Here is a 19750-nt window from a genome sequence, read left to right as displayed (position 1 = left end):
TTTAGCTCTTTAACTCCCTATCCTCCTTAAGTCATGACTCAAAACATATTTCTTTAGCCGTATCTATTATTCTTTATGGGGTTCTGTTCATGCTGCATTAGGATGTGTGACTGTGCTTAGAGCATAATGTAACACAAGTTGTTGCTATTGATTACTTTTTAGGGATAATTTGCAAAAGTAATTTAGCTAAAGTGTTGGACAGTCAAGTTTTCATTGACTAGTCACAGCAGATACTACAAGACATCTTGGAATAATAGACTGGAAACAATTATGTCACAGCACTGTCACGTGATGTTATTTTACCAGATGGATGATTTAAATGCTGATGGTTTATACACATAGAAAAGAATAATGACAGCTTTTCACACAGTCTAATGTTTTTCATTATTTTGCTATTGCATCAACTTCTATCATAATTAAAACATCACTTCAATACCAAAATGTCCCATCTTCGACCAAGTGCAAAACGATGATACGCCAGTGCCAACACTGTCATGCAAAGTCCAAAGTTGTTTTCTATGATAACCAGATCCCTTTACCAAAAACAAATGTGTGCACACTATAAACAAAATGCTAGATGCAGCTGGTAATATGGGGAAAACTAAACCAAGTGAGCTAGGCATGCAAAATACATGCTCTTTGATCTCATGACTTAAGCATTTGACAGATTTTTTTGGTCTATTACCAAGTGTAATTGTGCATCCTCTTCTTCGGATCAATTATCAACAGCTGTTCAATTCTTAACCCTGCATTACACGAACATAGCAGTTATCTTTTCAATGTTTCAGTTCCGATTTCCTGAAGTGGCAGCCAACATAACTCCATTCTCCCGAAGAAGTTTGTGCGTGACAACTTTGTCAGTTATAATTATGCATACAAAGAAAATGTTGGGAATTAAGACATCTATTTATTCATATACCTCATGGTTTACGTGACGGTCAACAAATTGCTCAATTTCCACTTCTGTAGGTTAACTTATCGAGTAAACCCCAAGATGGAAGTGTCTTTCTTACCCACTCTGTTCTACATAAGAGGAGATAGTGCCTCCCTGTAATTGCCTCTAGACATTATTTTGGCAGCTTTAAGTCGCGTGACCATCTGTTGCTTCAAATTGAATACTGCCCGCACCCACAGAAATGAAATAGCGTGCATTATTGAACTTAATAGGTACTAGGGACCACATTCACGTGTGCAATCTGATCTTTCGGCTTAGATGCTAGTGTAGTTACAAAGTGCTTGCGTTTCAATCTTGCACTTTACAATATCATGTAAATCCTTTGATTAGATTATACATTTACACAATTCACTCCGGCTTTGGTTATTTTGTATCTATTAAAGGAAGTGTTTTGTTAGCATTGAATAAAGTGAAAACAATTCATAACAAATACCTTCGAGACTGCTTTTATATGATGGGTCTTCAAAATGGTAGCAGAAATATAATCTTTCATTAACTGGTCAGACTAATAAAGTTACTGTGTACATTTTAATCACCATGAAGGACCCACTGTAAAATTTCTAGGTACACATTGTTCCCAATTGGCCAAAGGAAAGATGCTCCTGCTTTAATCCTAGGCCAGCAGAGTAGTTTGAAAACTGACTTCTTTCCAATTCCCCCAAACAAACTAATAGTCCTTAAAATGGACCAAAACAGACTGTCTGTCAACTGACTAATTTGCAGGGCAGAATTTTACGTGGGCAGATTGATCATTCGAACTGTAACACACCACGTGCTTGTCTCTTCTTTCCACCTTCCGGTGACCCCATTACAATTGTAGGAGTGGAGGAGGAATTGGGCAGCTCCATGCTGCTCCACTTGGTCCTTAATTGGCCAATTAACAGATTTTGCTACAAATTTGTAGGAGGTAGAATGCCAGAGAATAGGACTCTAGTTGAGGCAGATATCTTGAAGCTTATGTGAGATCTTGTGGTGTAGTGGTAATGTTCTCGTCTTTTGAGCGAGCGAGCGGGCTTGGGTTCAGGTCCCATCTGCTGCAGAAGCCTGTACCACAGTAGCCTATGACAGGACAGTGTACAGCTTTCTGCGCACCCCAGTTTCTAGTTAAGGGCACCTATTGTCTTGATCATTAGTGTATTTCACCCACCAACTTCCCAGTCCAATTCAGCCCAGAGATAAGCCCCACCACCCTACTCTATCGTGCAGCTTCAGTGCCAAATTTATTTGGGGACTGTTGCAATCCCAACAACGGCTACTGATCTCAATAAGGATATTAGGGCCAGAAAGCTGCCAGTCATTTGGTTGATTGGCCTGGAACCCTTAGAAGTAGATAATAAGACAGGGGGATAGCTGAGTGCACACCTTTCTCTTTCATCCATACTCTACTGCCCACTCCCAACAAAATGGTGTCAGGCTGGTTGAATGGGAACTATTCTGGAAGCCAGAAAGGAACATCTAAATTGTCAACTCGATAGCTTCCCAAACATGTTTGAAACTTGGGTTGGAAATACTTTAAGCAAATTTAATATTTGCCAAATATTGGGGGGGAAAAAGATAGCAAAAATTAATTGGTGGCATCTTACATTTATTTTCCCAGGTCAAAAGGCAATTGGAAAAGTTAAATAATAAGGCTAGTTCCAACTAACCAAGAAAGTTGGAAACACTGGTTGAGATTAACAAGAACATTCTAATTGTCAGAATTAAAATGTCTGAGACACAGTGAATTGGTGGGGTATTTTAAACGTTTGTAGTACCCTGGGCTTTAAACTGGCATTAATTCCATGCACACAATTTTGAAAATAATCCAGTATTTTAGCAAAATGAATGGCAATAAAAGGGAACTTTTATTAAAACTATTCATTTCTCTACGGTTGATCTTGTGTATTTTGTAATGTTTTTATCTCACTTAAAACACTGCCCACAGGGAAGGCAGATGGTGAGAGACCAGCTGAGCGATTTCTGGTGGGCTTAATGGTAATAAGCCGTTGTTAATGGGATTTAATTAGGCTAATTCAAGTAGATTTTGGTTGAGCCAGCAGGCATGGCTATACTCAAATGTTTTGTGTAAAGGACGAAACTGACATTTTTGAAGCAATTTGAAATAACAAATGCAGAATTATTAAGAATTACAAATTGAGGCATTACAACATTAAAGTTTTTTTGTAATGAATTACATGGACCAAATATAGGCTTTTAGTACTAACTGTTAAGTAAAGCCATAAATTGTGACCATCTCCCCTAAGTGTAAGGCTTTCAAATGTGCATCATTCAATGTTTGCTGCACTTGTTGCAAAACTAATTAATTCTCCCCCCTCCAGGATTTCGAAGCTCCGAGCCCCGGTTTACATATGCAATTATTCGCTGAGGCAAAATCAGTTGTCAGAAATGTAATTTATACAAATACAAGATTGTGAAGTCTTCGCAATTCATTTCAGTCAATTTGTCGCAAAAGAACCACGGCCTTACCCAATACCAATTTATTCTCATTAATGTGAAGTATATTTAATTGCACTTTTTGGTAATGATTGTATCAGTTTATTGCTGCATGTCACACTCTGCATTTTTTCTGGAAAATGCACTCATAATAAAAAGACATTGACGTGCGAGAAATAACGCAAAACGTACAATTCACAATAATCCTTGCGGGCTGGTCAGTCTCTCGACCTTTTTTTTATCACAAGCATGCTAAAATGCAGCAGAAATGGAAAATGTTGCAGAATTGAGGATTCGTAAGGGTTTGGCAAAATGGACCCGCGGTGAACAGTGAGCTCCTTCAATTTGGAAACAGTGGGACAATGGTCTGCAAATCTGCTAGCAGTCGGAGGGTCACATTCACCCCCAGCTCTCTGGGCTTCAGGCCCCTGCCAACACCTGGAGCGGCCCCACCAGGGGGCTTTGTGCAGAACGCGATCGTTATCTGTCACTGTTAGTTCTCCGGAAACAGCAGCCAAGTATTTTTGCACGTACACAGCCAGCTCGCAAAATGGGGTCACTATCAAGTCGCTTCCATTGATCGCAGAGCGCCGTTGTCGGGATTGGGCGGCAAATGCAGACTGATGAATGAGCCGCTTCCCTGGGTGGTCATGGTTTGATAAGCGGCACCGTATGATGGGACTCAGTTGTTCTCATCGGTCTCCCGGAGCTCGTTGGCTATCACTAGGTCCCTGCAATGGCTCGACCGGGGGTCAGCGCTCAGCGGATGGAGAGTCGCCCGCTCTTCTGACATCTCCAAATATCACAGGCTGCAAATCTACAAGCAGGATAGGGGCACTTCAAGATAGGTCGAGAATTTCAGCCATGCGAATCTCAAGTTATTTTTAATAACAAGACCTGTTTATCTATGACAGATTGTAACTTGTGTGTGTGAGAGAGCTACTATTTAAGAAAAGGGCTGTAAAATCCTCTAGTCTCAAATTTTAGGTTACTTGCAATCACTGTTAAAAGCATACATCCTCTGGATCTGTTCATTACATAAATTTACAGTCACTGCTTTTGGTCAACAGATTAAACTTGCTACTTTTGACATTGGCCATGCTGGAATCGTTCCGAATCTGAAGTCGGGGGGGTGGGGTGCATTCAGGTCACATTCTTATCACAGAACTCCATGAGGGTACTTTCTCTGCATTCGATTTCTTCCTTGCTCAGTTCCAAAGTATTTTAAGAGCAGCAAGTGATTTACAGCGATGACAATGAGAACTGTAGCATAGTTTAGGACATCACTTCGGCCTCCGAGGGGAGAACAAAATACCAACAGAGATTTCGGATCACTGCACTGAGAAAGGAAAACGCACAGCGGAGCTGGCCCAGCCTCAAGTAAAGGTGAATTACGAGACATATTTGGATCAACAAGCTGCGATGTTTTAACCCAACACTGCCCGAACTGTTTTTCAAATGTCACCCCATTTCAACACTTAAAAATGAAATTGACTTCAGACGCCAGCAAAGTCAAAACTGCAATAACGCAGCAAGATAGCATTCAGCGTTTAATGTTAAAGTTTGCATATTATATAATAACCACATAAACAGGAAAGTCTGTGTTTTAAAGTAGTTTGCAAAAATGGTATTTTATGTGTACTCCTGTAGATTTCAGCCAAGCCGCCCAAACTTCCGGGTGACTTAAGATTCGGTGGGATCCCTCTTGCACCTACCATTCTACCATCCACACTCTCAAACAATAATCACCGCCGCGTCCCCAAACCCACATACACAGTAATCAGCCATTCCCTCCCTTCCTTCTTTACATGCACATACTGTCACATACTCCCAGACGCACACAGTGTTCAGGTTAGCCAGGGGTACTTGTGCTGTCCCTTCCTCTGAGACAGGAGGTCCAAGTGTAAGTTAAACCTGCTCCAGGGGTGTGTAATAAAATCCCTGAACAAGTTGACTGGGAAATGTCCACGAGTGGTCCACCCTGGACCACTTGAGGTAACACAAGATACAGGTTAGCCACTGATGACTGGTAGGAAGTTAGGGCACCTCCGATAGCTTGAATATCAGTCGGTGCCCAAGTTGGCATGGCTGTAGATGTACCAACCCAATCCAGAATGTTTGGGTTGACTAATACAAATTTAATCTTTATTTCAACCTTCAAAAGTCATCGTTAATTAATGCTGTAAAGCTCCCTGCACCCACTGATGTTAGGAGGAAGGATGTCCACTTTCAGAATGGGTCATATAATAATTAGGACCACACCCACACATTCTGCCATCACCCACTGATTCCTCAGGCTTCAATTATTTTTCTTTCCCCAAATTTTCTTTCCCCATTTCATTAATCCACATTCCTACCAATTAATGTGCTGTCAGTTTCCAATATAGGACAAAGAACAGGAGCTCCTGGGATACCGAGTCCTCAGCTGCAAATAGCATTTTTGTTCCATGATTTTTAGAAGAAACCACTTCCATCCCCAAAGACCAGGCAGGTACTGTCCAGATGTGGGCTTCGAAAGCCTGGGGTGGGGGGATTTATTAGTTTTGCAACAAGTGCAGCAAACAATGAATGATGTACATTTGAAAGTCTCACACTTAGGGGAGATCTTCACTATTTATCACTCTACTTAACAGTTAGTATTAAAAGCTTATATTTGGTCTATGTAATTCATTACAAAAAACTTTAATGGTGTAATGCTTCAATATGTAATACTTAATAATTCTGCATTTGTCATTTCAAATTCAATAGGTGTGGGATGAAATGTAGGATGAGATCATCAATTAATCAATATTCTAACACAGTGTTCACAGTGTTGTCCCCAGTAGGACTCTCTTCACTGATACACAGGAGGAGACAGACAGGGCAAGGGCTGGACCAGACACTGGTGGTGTGGGCTTCAGTCTCAGAGGTGAGGAGGCTTGTGACCTTGTGTGCTACTTTAGGGATCATGTGTTCCAATTTAAGAACAGCTCGCTCAACGGTTAACACCAGCAAAATAAACATGGAACTTGTTGATATTAAAATCTAACATGTCTAGGATCAGATTGCACATACCCTTTGTTAGTAGCAAGGATGCAGTAGAGGGGCTGGCCAGGTTTTATCAAATTTCATTAGAGCTACAAGCTGTGATGAAGGACAGGAGCATGACAACCTTTATACCTATGTTCAAAAAGGGGAAATTGTGAAAATAGGTAACAATTCAACACTAAACCGTGAACTGGTGAAGACAATAATTAAGGACAATGTAGGTGAATATTTAATGATACATCTGAGATGTCCAACAGAGATTTCTGGAGAGTGGATCATGTTTGGCATATCAAAGATGATGTTTTGAGAGAATAACAGAAAATGTGGTCCGGGGGATGAAGTGGGTGCACTCTATAATGAAGCATTTCACTAAGTGTTAGGTAAGAAATGGACAGAAAATTCGGTCCCATTGCATAGAAGGGAAAATGGAAAGGGAAGCAGCAAATTGCAAGAAACTGGTAGTTCTCAGACTGACAGAGTAGCAGGATGTCAAAGGGTTGATGGTTTGGAGCTTTTTTGATTTTCCTTTTTGAATAAATAATTTGAACCTGGACAAAAGAAAATGAACTTAAATGGTTGAAAATAGAGGTATGAAGGGATTTAATACAATACATGAATAATTATAAATTGATGAACCGCGAGGTAGAGGCATTAAATGGGATTTTAGGATTTAAATCAAGAGAGTTGAATACAAAGTGCATGATGGCTCTGTACCGAACAATGGATGGGGCTCAGTGATGATGGGAACTGCAGATGCTGGAGAATCCAAGATAATAAAATGTGAGGCTGGACGAACACAGCAGGCCCAGCAGCATCTCATTGGAAAACAGTGCACAATCCTGGGTTCCATTTTGTAAGGACCTGGGGAAAGTAATACACAATTATTTTGGATGTTATTTGTATAAGGATTGTCGGGCCATAGCAGCAAGGATAGAAATCAGACAAAATGAGAAACTCAAATGTTGGATTTTACAGAGACATTCAAAATACTTGTTAAAAAAATGAAGACAAAGAGATAAGTTCCATCTTAAAAATTGAAGACATGAGGTACTATTTCAAGATGAGCACATAATACATGCAAGTTGAGAACAGAATTTTTTCTGAAAATGTTTGAGAATGTTAAGTGCTTTGTTACAAGGAGAATATTTGCTATGTTTTGGTGACTTGCATATGAAGTTGTATGATGACATTATAAATCGGGCATGATATTAATATGTTGCTAATCTCAACATCATTCATTTGAGTATTTTATCAAGCAATTCAAAGCTGATGGAGAGAAAATGAAACATAATTTTAATGGAAAATGTGCAGTGCATAACACATCAGAGTAAGAAATGAAGATAATTTCATGCTTTGAATGGGATCCTCAATCATGGCCCATGAAATGAACTGTCATCAGAAATAATGATCACTTCTGTTGAAGGACAGATGGAGGCAAAGTTCAATGTGGTGGGTCTCCACCAAGAGGGATGGGTGAAAATGGGCTGCCGGGAAAAAGTGCACATGGAAGCTGTGAGGGGCACCTGGCAATCGGGCGAAACCCAATGCTTATTGCAAACTGCGTTCCCTGCCAACACTTGTCATTCACTGGATACTGAATGGAACTGGAAAATAGCTGGGACAACACATAAGGTGGGCGAAGTCTATGTTAGTTTGATGAGTGAATGCATGTGATCCATGTCTGCTGGATGGTAAGACTTTGAAGGGGCAAATACATTGCAGTAGGCATTTGTAAACTGCAGCTAATTTCCAATCATTTCATTGTGTATTTACAATGACTGCAAAGTGAACATGCCATTGTTCAAGTGCTGGTCAAAGGTGGTTTGCACTATGTCACTGTGTGTCATCTCAATACTGCAGAAGTTAAAAACAATGACTTAAAAAGAGATGAATGCATGTCAAAAGGAACCCATAATGTGAAACAAAGAATTCTGAGGGTGGCAAAGATGACTGTTTCATCATCTGTCTTATAAGTATTAAGATATATTGTACCCCTGTTTACCTGTTCTTCACTACACCCCATCTAAACACTCTCTAAGTCACTTTTTCTGAAGAAGGGTCCAGACCTGAAGTTGAATGATTGAAGGGGGTCCAGGATGGGAAAGGGGTTACAGCACAGTCGACACTCCCTTTCTGATGTAACGTACAGGTCCCTCAGCCATTGCAGTACTCTCACCAGGTTACTGCACACACTGAGGCTATACCTAAATGAATGATGACATGTTTCTCAATATTGGAGTGCTGCATGTCTCATTGTGTGGAAGAATATGTGCGGTTCTCATCTGCAGGGTATGACACCAGTGACTGTTTGAGTAAATAAGAACTTGCTTTGCTCCATGACAACATTGCACAATCTCCTGACTGATGTGGAATGCAGATAGAATGCTACCCATGTTTCACTCAGAGTCATGGTGGAGTTGTCAAGGGGGCTGCTGAAGATGCAGATCAACTGCTGAACCGGTCTGGGGATGATCTATCATCCTGACGTCCTGTACTCTGCACAACTGGAGCAGGCAATGAGGTGAAGTGATAGATGCTGAGGAATTGGGGGAATGGGAGCAGTGTTCTGAGGAGGAGGATGAGGGCATTGAGGAGGAGGAAGCTCTCTTTGTAACTGACAGACCTCCGTTGCTTCAGGTGCTATAAACCTGACAAGACCTCATCGACACCCGGTTCCAGTAGATGGGAGCTGGGTGCAGCTGATCATCATGCAATGTAAAACAGTCACTGGTCAAAATGATAGTGTCCTCTATGGTTATCCATAAAGGCAGTCAAAACTGATGGGTAATTGTTTTAGCAGCACCTTTTAGGTACCAGCTACCACTTGGTGCAATGGATGTGACATCAGATAGCTCACTAGCACAGTGTCCAACATAGTAAAAACAAACAAAAATCATTTTTTTCATTCGAAGCTTGTTCATAAATTGCACATTTTCTGTTCTTTTTGTCAAGAATGAAATATACATCCAATGTGGTTTCTTTCTCCCAAAATTTGCTCAGTGGCCCCCCACGAGTGATCAAAAGATTGAAATGCAGCCCTTCAGGCAAAAATGTTGGACACCCCTCCCTTAAATTCACCACAAAATATGAGTGTTTATCCACTTTGATGTAAGTTTTTTTTATTAACAGCATGCTAGGTCTTAGTTACCAGCAAAGAACTACTTTGGGATGGAAATTTACTTGTACAAGCATTACATCTCATTTCTTTAGAGCTTTCAATACATAACTAACATTAAATAATAAACAATTTTGTCTCTTTATGCCTCACTCGCTTAGATTCAGTTTTCTTTCCCTTTATTTCATGTTTTGTTTTGACATTGAATTTTAATTGTCACCACCCACTTTACGCAGCTTATTAGCAATTCTTTGATGAGACTGGTTCTGAAGATCCAGTTGCCTGTTCTATTCACTCAGATCACAGATATTTTGTCAAGAGTGATGTATTTTGCTTCCCTGATTTACAGTATGTTATGATGCTAAATCCGATCGAAAGTCTTAGCAGCAATAAATCAAGACTTGCCTAAGACTAATATCTGACTGTCCCTGTTGAGATGCATAAAACATTTATTTTCTGTTGTCTTCAATTTGTCACCAAAACCTAAAAATTGTCACATGGTCCTTTCACTGATAAAATAAATTTGTATCTTTTACTCTTTTAAAAGTGTAGGGTCGAGAACATTGGATCATCAGTGGGCAGAACTGTTCATGTTGTAGGTCAGTCTCCATACTATCAGGGTAACAGACAAATCTACATTTGTGGAATGTGTGTGTAGTCATCTCTGAGATTGAGATGATACTTGCTTATGGAAGGTACCTGTGTTTGCAGTCTTATAATGTGAGGAGGCTGTTGTGCTGCCCTAGTACATGGTTCTGGCAGACGAGCAAATTCTCCCACTTTTACCACCTGACGTAGGCATACTGGAAGGATTTAGAGACTAGCAATCAATCTGGTTGACCACAGCTTCTATAGCTATCAAGTCCTGAGGTGGGACTTGAACCTGGAACCTCTAGTCCAGAGTTAGGGACAATGGCCACTGTGCCACAAGACTTTGTCCTAATTGTGGAATATTGCACACTTATAATTGTTTCTAAGTTGTAATTTATAATCTGATGCAACATCTGGACATTTTTAAGTGACCCAAGAAAGTCTACGCAATCTAGGGGAGAAGACACTGTATCACTGCAAAATATGAGAACCCAACAGGGTGATGCTGCAACACAGATGGATGAAGTGAGAAACTGGGCTTAGCTGGTGACAGAGCAAGGTGTGGGGCAAGCATTCGTGGTGGGTAGTGAGCAAAAGGCTGGATAGAGTTTGGGTTTTAGTGAGAGGTCCATCTAAGCTGTTGGGCACAAAGGCATTTGTTTTTGGGTTTGGAGTTTGGGCGATTTGGCTCTGGGATTGCTGAAAAATATAGATCCAGGCAACCTTGGAAGTTTGGAGACTGGGAATATTGAGAGAGAATAGCAAGAATTTCAGTAGCTTGTTTTTGGGAAGATTTAAGTGGAACAAAAACTGAAAGGATGGTTTTAGGAGGGGTGGAGCTGGGAGCATGGTTGGATAGACAGCTGTGGAGAGGATAGACATTATAACAGGGGACATATGAGGCAGTGAGTCTGTTAAACCAGTAGAAAAAAGAGCTATCAGAACAGCTTTTGACAAAGCTGCCATGAGACAGTAATGCTTCAAGGAGCTGAGATCATGTCATTAACTATGAGAGCAAAGTTCACGCAGTTTATCAATGTCATTTCAGTCCAAAAATGAGTATTGCCTTCAAACACAGTCCAGAGTGTGATATGGATATCTGCCTTAAGAGAAAGAAAGTAAGATGGTGAGTAGATGGTTGTGGTCACAAAATCACCTGAATAGATTGACAACAATGTGGCTGACAAATGCATAAAAAGCCACTTTGTGATGTGAACTGCTGCTTCATCTACGGGAAGAGAAAGATTGACATGTTTATTAATAATCATAAAATAAACGTTCACATTGGAGAACTAAGGAAATTGCATTTATATAGTGCTTTTCATAACCCACCCCAACACTACCAAAGAATGCTTCAAAAGCAAGATCCTATTTTCCAAGAGCAGTCACTGTTATTTTGTAGGGAATAAAAGCATGTTATAAACATACAGGATGTCTCAAACAGCAATAAAAAGAATGCCAATTATTTTGTTTTGACCAGGAGACCAGGACAAGCTTACTTCTTTGTTTCTGAAAAAGTACCATAGGATCTTCTGCATTCAACTGCACAGGCAAACAGGACCTGAATTTATCTAAAACATGGTACTCTGTCAACACAGCATTTCAGCATTAGCCTAGACTATACATTCAAGTCTTGGAGTGGAATTTCTGGGCTGTGTGCTTCAAAGCTGGCACTTCTCCCAATGATTTAGTTAGCAACAAGATTTAAGGCATAGAGTCAAGGTTAGATGTGAGCAGGAAACTGAGGATAATCAAGTAATTAAGATAAATGAGGTTCATAATACTTTTTTGAGATCCACAGCTCTGTTGAAGAATTGCAAAACAGTATCATAGAATCATAGAATCCCTACATTGTGGAAGCAAGCCAAGCCACCCATTGAGTCCACACCAAACCTCCAAAGAGCATCCCACCCACCTACCTTATCCTTGTACCCCTCCATTTCACATTGCTAATCCACCTAGCCTGCTCATCCCTGGACATTATGGTCAATTTAACATGACTAATCCATCTAATCTTCACGTCTTTGGACTGTGGGAGGAAACCAGAACTCCCAGAGGACACCCACACATACACAGGGAGAATGTGCACAGGCAGTTTCCCAGAAGGAAAGATTAAAGCTCTTGAGTGGGGTAATATCTGTGAAAGCAAAATTGTTTGTAGCAGAAAACAGAATAGTGTATTAGTTAATTTGTGATAAACTGCTTGTTGAAATTTCTTGTGCTTACAATGTTATTAAGTGACATCTGGAAGTACAGAACCTGAGTTTTGCTGAAAGCTTGAGCGTTATTTTTTAAGGTTTTCATCTTACACACTTCTCAGCACAATTTGACAGAAATACCATAATTAAAGGGAAACAGCATGTATGATTGTGGACGAGCGGAGAACATTAATTAGTTGGCAAGTTGCCATGGAGAATGCATCAGCCAATGATGACCGACAGTTAGCTGCCAAGCTAGAACTGAACTTCAAATTAGGTGGGTTGACTCTAATTGGTCAAACTTGACAAAATGAGTCTTTTTTAAAGCAATAGCCAAGTTATGAAACATCATTTTCATCTTCAAAGCAAAATGGGCAATGAAAGCGCTTGAACTATTTTTAGGATGTGATTGGTTCTGATATTTGTGAATTGTTACTTTTTTTGGTAGGCTATTATTGTCATTCAAAACTGCTAGAAGACAGTAACACAAAGGATTGAGATAATGTCATAATTTATAAGACCACAGCTTGAGTACTCAATCCAATTTATGTTGATACTTTATGCATTATCAGGAAGTGTAATGACATTTCTTTCCTCTTTGGGTTTCTACCTTCTGTGGTGATCTTTCACAGAATCATATAGTCTGTCCTAGCTGCACTAACATTTGATTGAAACATAAGAGGAATTCACAGTATAGATGCTAAATAAATACTCTCGATGCCTGGGGAGTGTTGAAATAGGAGGTATAGTCTGTTAGGCACATGGCCATTTCAAACTCAAGTGAGGAAGAAGAACTTCTTCACTGAGATGACTGTGAACACTCAGTCATTGAATATATATAATCCTGAGATGGATAGATTTTTGGTAAGCAAGGGATAGTGAGAATTAGGTTGGAGTTGACATTAAAGATCAGTCGTGATCTTATTAGAAAAAGCTTAAAAAGGTTCTACGTGTTACCCCAGCTCCCACTTCTTATGCTCATTGATCTGACTAGACGTAATATTGAGATTAATAGCTGATGCTGAGTTATTTCACAGTTTGTCCCAAATAACCCTGTGAATAATTGAAGAAATTGTTATTTTTAAAAAAGCTCAGTTTAGGACAGTAGCTTTCAATTTCATTGAATCATTATTTTGAACAGCCCAGGTTATGGATATCAAATGAGGAACAGGCAATTAACATGAAACATGAGGTCATCGGCTGTCTTCCAAAACCAAACATTGTTTAAAATGACTGCAATTTCAGTTGCTAAGAATAATAATAGAGGTCGAAATGACTTGTATTTCTAATTGTAATCCAAAAGCATGTCTAATCTCTGGTCGAAACAAATTGAAGAAACATTCTGTGCTGTTAAATGCTCAGCTTTCATTTTATGTGTCACTAGTTGAACTTTTGTGGTAACCTTACATTCTCCACTAAACCAGCCTTGATACAAAAAAACACATTGTTAATGACACCCTGAAAATGAAGGCAATATACAAAACAGCCCTTTTATAACATGCACCATCTGGTTTTTTGGATGACTCCCAGAGGGAGACTCACAGAAAGGAATATTGTATCTTAAAAAAAAACCCACTTCACCTCTCATACAAAAGAAATTTAAGATTGAATGCATGATCAGAATAGACACTTTGAGAATTTTGCATATTTTCACATAAACACAGAGCAAGAGATTATATTAATGTTGTTCAGAAATTTGTATACATGTAGTCAAAATCTAGCACGCTAATCATTTTTAAATGAAGATACTGCAAATATTTAATTTGGTCAGCATTCAGAAGCAGTAATCTGTAGTTTTGAGACATTTTCTGCAAATGATTATACTAAAATTTATATGTCAGAATTGTTCAAAATTGTCCCTATTCTAGAATAAGCAAATTGAAAGTCAGCAAGTGCAATATCATGATTCAAGAAAGGAGAGAGAGAGAGAGAGAAAACCAGGAACGAAACATCAAATTGGCAGCAACAATTATCAGGAAATTGCTGGAATCTATAATTAAGAATTTTTTTCACAATGCACTTAGAAAAACACTGATCAGATAAAACCAACATGACTTTACGCAGAGAATTGTGTTTGGCACATTTATTGCCGATTTTGAGGAGGCATATAGAAGTGTATTTAAAAGGGAACCAGTGGACATAATATACTTGAATTTCCAAAAGGCATTCCATCAAATGCCACACGAAAGGTGAACAAGTTAAGGCTGGATAGGCTTGGAGTGGGGGAGGTTGAGGGGTAATGTTATAGAGGTTATAAAATCATGACAGGCATAGACAAGGTGAATGGCAGGTATCTTTTCGCTAGGGTGGGGGATTTTCAGACTGGGGGGCATATTTTTAAGGTGAGAGGAGAAATATTAAAAAAAAGACATGAGGGGCAACTTGTTTTACCCAGAGAGTGGTTCCAATATGGAATGAGCTTCCAGAGGAAGTAATGGATGCTGAGGGCTTTTTCTGGCCCATAACACTATGCTTTTCTGCTGCTCCAACTGTCAGCCACAAATGTCCATGTCTTTTTTTTTCCCTCATGAACCTCTTATGGCCCTTACCATTCCCACCAAATATTGTTCTCATGTAAGAATGTGTTCTATATGACAGGGGCCAACATATGGTTCAGATTAGGTTATTTGCAATTGACAGAGAAATGTTAAGTAAATCAAGATATGCCAGGTTAATGCAATTGAATATTTTGCGTCAAAAACAGAAATTGCTGGAGAAACTCAGCATGTCTGGCAGCATCTGTAGACAGAAAGCAGAGTTAATATTTCGGGTCTAATGTCCCTTTGCTGGACTTGAAACATAACTCTGCTTTCTCTCCACAGATACTGCCAGACCTGCTGAGTTTCTCCAGCAATTTGTTTTTGTTTCAGATGTCCAGCATCTCCAGTTACATAGAAACATAGAACAGTACAGCACAGTACTTTGGCTCACAATGTGCCAACGTATTATCCTACTCTATTTCCAGTTCTTTGTTTATTTTCTATGAATAATTTGTGCAATGGGTTCTGTAAGAATTATTGCTGGCCTGAACGCAACATCTGTTATTATTCTGTTATGGTTTGATGTTTATTATCTTCAATATAATCAACACCCATGTTTTTGGTGAGAATTGAATATGTGTGGTGTGAAAATATCCTTTATTTAGTACACAGAGATCAAATAACAGCAATGTCAGAACTAAAAGGCTTAATCTGACATTCTTCACATAGTTGTATAAAAAGATTTTCATAGTCTGTAGTGTTCTGTGTTAAGAGCTCACTCTGGTCAGCCTTATTAAAGGAATTGAAACATAAGTGTAAATAAATCTTGCTTGCAATTATATTGGGATCTGGTGAGACCACAAATGGTATACTGTGCGTAATTTGGGCACCGTACCTAAGGATTGATACACATCCTATGGGGATGAGACAAAAATTCACTGGGATGTTAGAGCTGTCGTATGAGGAAAGATTGAATTGAACAGCTTACATTTTCTGAACTTTTAGAGAATGAGAGATGATTTACTAAAGTACTTAAACTCCTTATTGAGCTCAACATTGTAATTGTTGAGAGGCTGTTTCATTTGGTTGAAGAGTTTAGATTTGGGCCTCATATTTTCAATGAAAGGACGACAATAAGGAGTAATCTTGCTGTTGTGAATCTTTAGAATTCTGCACCTCATGGGGCTGTGGATGCTCAGTTTTCAGTACAAGATTGCGATCAATATATTTTTGGAGCTAAAGGAATCATGGGATAAGGAGATAGGGAAGGTTAAGTGGAGTAAGGACAGATTGGCCACAATCTAATTGAAAGCTATAACATTCTCCTGGGGCAAAATGGCCATCTCTGCTCCACTTGGTTATGTTTGCTGATCCTGGTGACTATTTTTTTCTTTATTCATTCACAGGATGAGGGCATCACTGGCTATGCAGCATTTATTGTCCATCCCTAATTGCCCAGAGGGCAGTTCAGAGTCAACCACATTGCTGTGGGTCTGGGAGTCACGTGTAGGCCAGACCAGGTAAGGATGGCAGTTTCCTTCGCTAAAGGACATTAGTGAACCAGATGGATTTTTCCGACAATTGACAATGGATTCACAGTCATCATTAGATTCTTAATTCCAGATATTTATTGAGTTCAAATTCCACCATCTGCCATGGTGGGACTCAAACCCAGGTGCCCAGAACGTTATCCGAGTCTCTGGATTAACAGTCCAGTGATAATACCACTAGGCCATCACCTCCCATTTTCTTACTAGCAATAACTTGCTTGTCCATTTGTTTGAAGTTGACAAAAATAAATAAATTGTTTTATTGCTAAAAAAATTGACATGTTGTTAAAGTTATTCATCTTGCAGTCATCAGGGCAGATGCAAGAATATAAAATTTCAAAGGAAATCACAATTTGTATGGGGGACTGATTGGAAAGTAGACTTCATTCGGTCAAAATGTTATTCTTTAAGATAAAACAAAGAATTGTAGATGAAGATGCAAAACAAAAACAGAAATTGCTGAAGAAACTCAGCAGATCTGACAGCATCCAGTTCTGAAGAAGGGTCACTTGACTTGAAAAGTCAAATATGTTTCTCTCACCACAGATCTTCCTCGACCTGCAGAGTTTCTCCAACAATTCCTGGTTCAATTGCCGTTATTCCTTAAGCTTTTGTTGAAATTCAGAAAAAAAAAGTCAACTCTGATTGGTTGAGGTGTTGCCATGGGGAATGAAACAGGGAATATTTATTGTTCTGGGTCTGTCTTCATGAGAGTAAAGCAGTATGTGGTTAAAATCTGCAAGATATTGTCGGAGAATGTGGTGGACTCAGCTTCAATCAAGGAATTCAGAAAGGGACCTGGACTATTTTTTGTAAAATAACAGTATGCAGGGTGGTAGGGAGAAGGTAACAGGGCTAGGACACCACTGCCCGCACCCCCCCCCCACTTTATAGTGAGAGGGAGATAGAAGAACACAAATGTAGACAAATTTCTTCATGTAGGAATAAAAGGGCAATCATAGTAGGAAACTTTAACTATCCCCTATTCATTGGCTTTCAGACAATGCAATGGGCATTGAGGGTGAAATAATCATGTTCTGTCCAGGAAATTTTTAAAAACACATGGCAAGCCCAATAAGAGGAGACACAATTCTAGATTTAGTTTTAGGAAATGAAGATGGGAAAATGGGTGAAGTGACAGTGGGTAACATACGAAGGATAGTGACCATAATTCGGTTAGATTTAGTATTATTATGGAAAAGGGCTGCTTTAAATCAGGAGTACAGTTTTTAAACTGAGGGAAGGCAAACTTAACAAAAAACTGATAAGTGATTTGTCAGAGGTGGACTGGATAGGGTTGTTAAAGGATAAATCAGTGGCAAATCAATGGGAGGTGCTAAAAAGTGAGATCCTTAGGGATGAAGCAGACAACTCCCCGCCAAAAACAGGAATCACGGCCACCATGGTGATCTAGCAAAATACAGGGGAATATTAAACAGAAAAGTAAAGCTTAAGATAGTTACAAAAAATTCAATGCTGCAGATAGCCTATAGGAGCCTATAAAGTACAGGGATCAAGGAAAGAAAAGGGAGGGCATGAAAACAATATTAGCAAGCAAGATAAAGGAAAACCAAAGGTGTTTTACCAGCATATAAAGAGCAAAAGGATAGATAAGGAAAACATGGGTCCCATCAGAGATGAAGAAGAGAACTTGTGTGAAGGTACAGAGAATATGGGAAATATGTAAATAATTTTTTTCATCTCTGGATTCACAAAGCAAAGGGATCATGTGGATATAGTAATCCAAGAGGAGCAGTGTGAAATATTGGACAAAATAATCATTACAAGAGGGGAAATGTTGGAAGGGTTGGAATACTTGAAGGTAGATAGGTCACCAGGGACAGATGGATTGCCCCATAGGATGTGGAAGAAGATCAAGGAGGAAATAGCAGATGCACTGAGGATTATTTTCCAATCTTCACTAGTCACAGGTGAGATGCTAGAGGACCGGAGGAATGCAAATGTGGTTATGTTGTTTGAAAAGGGTACAAATGAAACACCAAAACAACTATAGATCAGTTAGTCTTACTTCAGTGATGGGCAAATTGTTAGAATCAATCCTGAGAGATCAGATAAACTTTCACTTAGAGAGGCAAGGGCTAGTCAGGGACAGTCAGTATGGCTTTGTTAGGGAAGATCATGCCTTCAAAATTTGAGGAAGTGACAAGGAGGGTGAATGAAGATAGTGTAGTGGATGTTGCCGGCATAGACTTTAGTGAGACACTTGACAAGATTCACCTGGCTTATTGGTCAAAAAAGTAAAAGCCCATTGGATATAGGGTAATGTAGCAAAATGTGCACAATGCTGTCTTACTAACAAGAAATCAATTGCTGCCCTGGCAGATAGAAAGCAAGGCTCCATATTGGAACTCTTGCTGTTTGTTTTATGTATTAGCAGTTTAGACTGTAACTTAGGAGGCACAAGTGGGAAGTGCGCAGATGACACAAAAATTGACTGTTTAGAAGATAGCTGTAAGCTCCAAAAGTATAGAGATTTTTTGGTGAAACGGGCAGGAAAGTGGCAGATAGAGTTCAACTCTAATAAGTGCAAGCTAATGCATTTACAGAGGTCAGAAATTAAAAGGGAATACACAATAAACTGGAATATACTGAGAGAGGTAAATGAAGTGAGATCTTGGGCATGAAGCACAGGCAGATAAGGTTGTAGAGGCATATGGAATGCTGAGCTTCATTGACAGAGGTATAGAATCCAAAAGTAGGGATACATTGGTGAATCTGTATAAGATTGGTGAGGACACACCTGAAGTATGCAGTATGGAGAGTACAGAGAAGATCTATTAGAAGGTTGCCAGAATTGGAAAATTGCATATATGAGGTGAAATTAGGAAAGTTGGTACAAAAACAGACATTGCTGGAAATGCTTAGCAGGTCCAGCAGCATCTGTAAAGTGCTCGTCTCTCTTTTTGGGCTCTATTCCCATCTATCACTTACTCCTTTCCCTTCCCTCCACCCTACCTTATGCATACAAACTGACATTTTCCTAGTTACCATCAGTTCTGAGGAAGGGTCACCAGGTCAGAGACATAACTCTGATTTTTCTTCACAATGCTGCCAGACCTGCTGAGCTTTTCCAGCAACGTCTGTTTTTGTTCCTGATTTACAGGAACCGCTGTTCTTCCGGCTTTTATTGGAAAAGTTGGGGTTGTTTTCTTGGAGCACAGAAGGCTGAAGGGTGAAATGATTGTGGTGAACAAAATTGTGAAGGGTAGAGATAGGGGAGACAGGAGGAACTTGTATCCCCTTGCTACAGAGTACAAAAACCAGGGGTCACAGATTTGAGCCAAGTGGCAGAAGGTTTAGATGGGCCATGAGGAAAAACCCTTTTCATGCAGAGGGTGGTGGGTGTCTGGATTCACAGCGTAAGTTGGTGGTGGAAACAG

General features: G+C 39.6%; 1 protein-coding gene across 1 annotated transcript in view; it reads right to left on the bottom strand.

Moving 5' to 3' along the window:
* Positions 1 to 5837: 5837 nt before the first annotated feature.
* The window catches only part of LOC125457287 (BEN domain-containing protein 2-like), a 142322-nt gene continuing 128409 nt past the window's right edge, over positions 5838 to 19750 (bottom strand). Inside the window, exon 13 of the mRNA XM_059650405.1 lies at positions 5838 to 7276. The gene's annotated coding sequence lies outside the window, so the exon portion shown is untranslated. The remainder of the gene's footprint in view (positions 7277 to 19750) is intronic.

The sequence above is a fragment of the Stegostoma tigrinum genome, chromosome 12 (genome assembly GCF_030684315.1).
Source record: "Stegostoma tigrinum isolate sSteTig4 chromosome 12, sSteTig4.hap1, whole genome shotgun sequence".
NCBI classification, from domain to species: Eukaryota; Metazoa; Chordata; class Chondrichthyes; order Orectolobiformes; family Stegostomatidae; genus Stegostoma; species Stegostoma tigrinum.
This window is presented reverse-complemented; position numbering and strand designations above follow the sequence as displayed.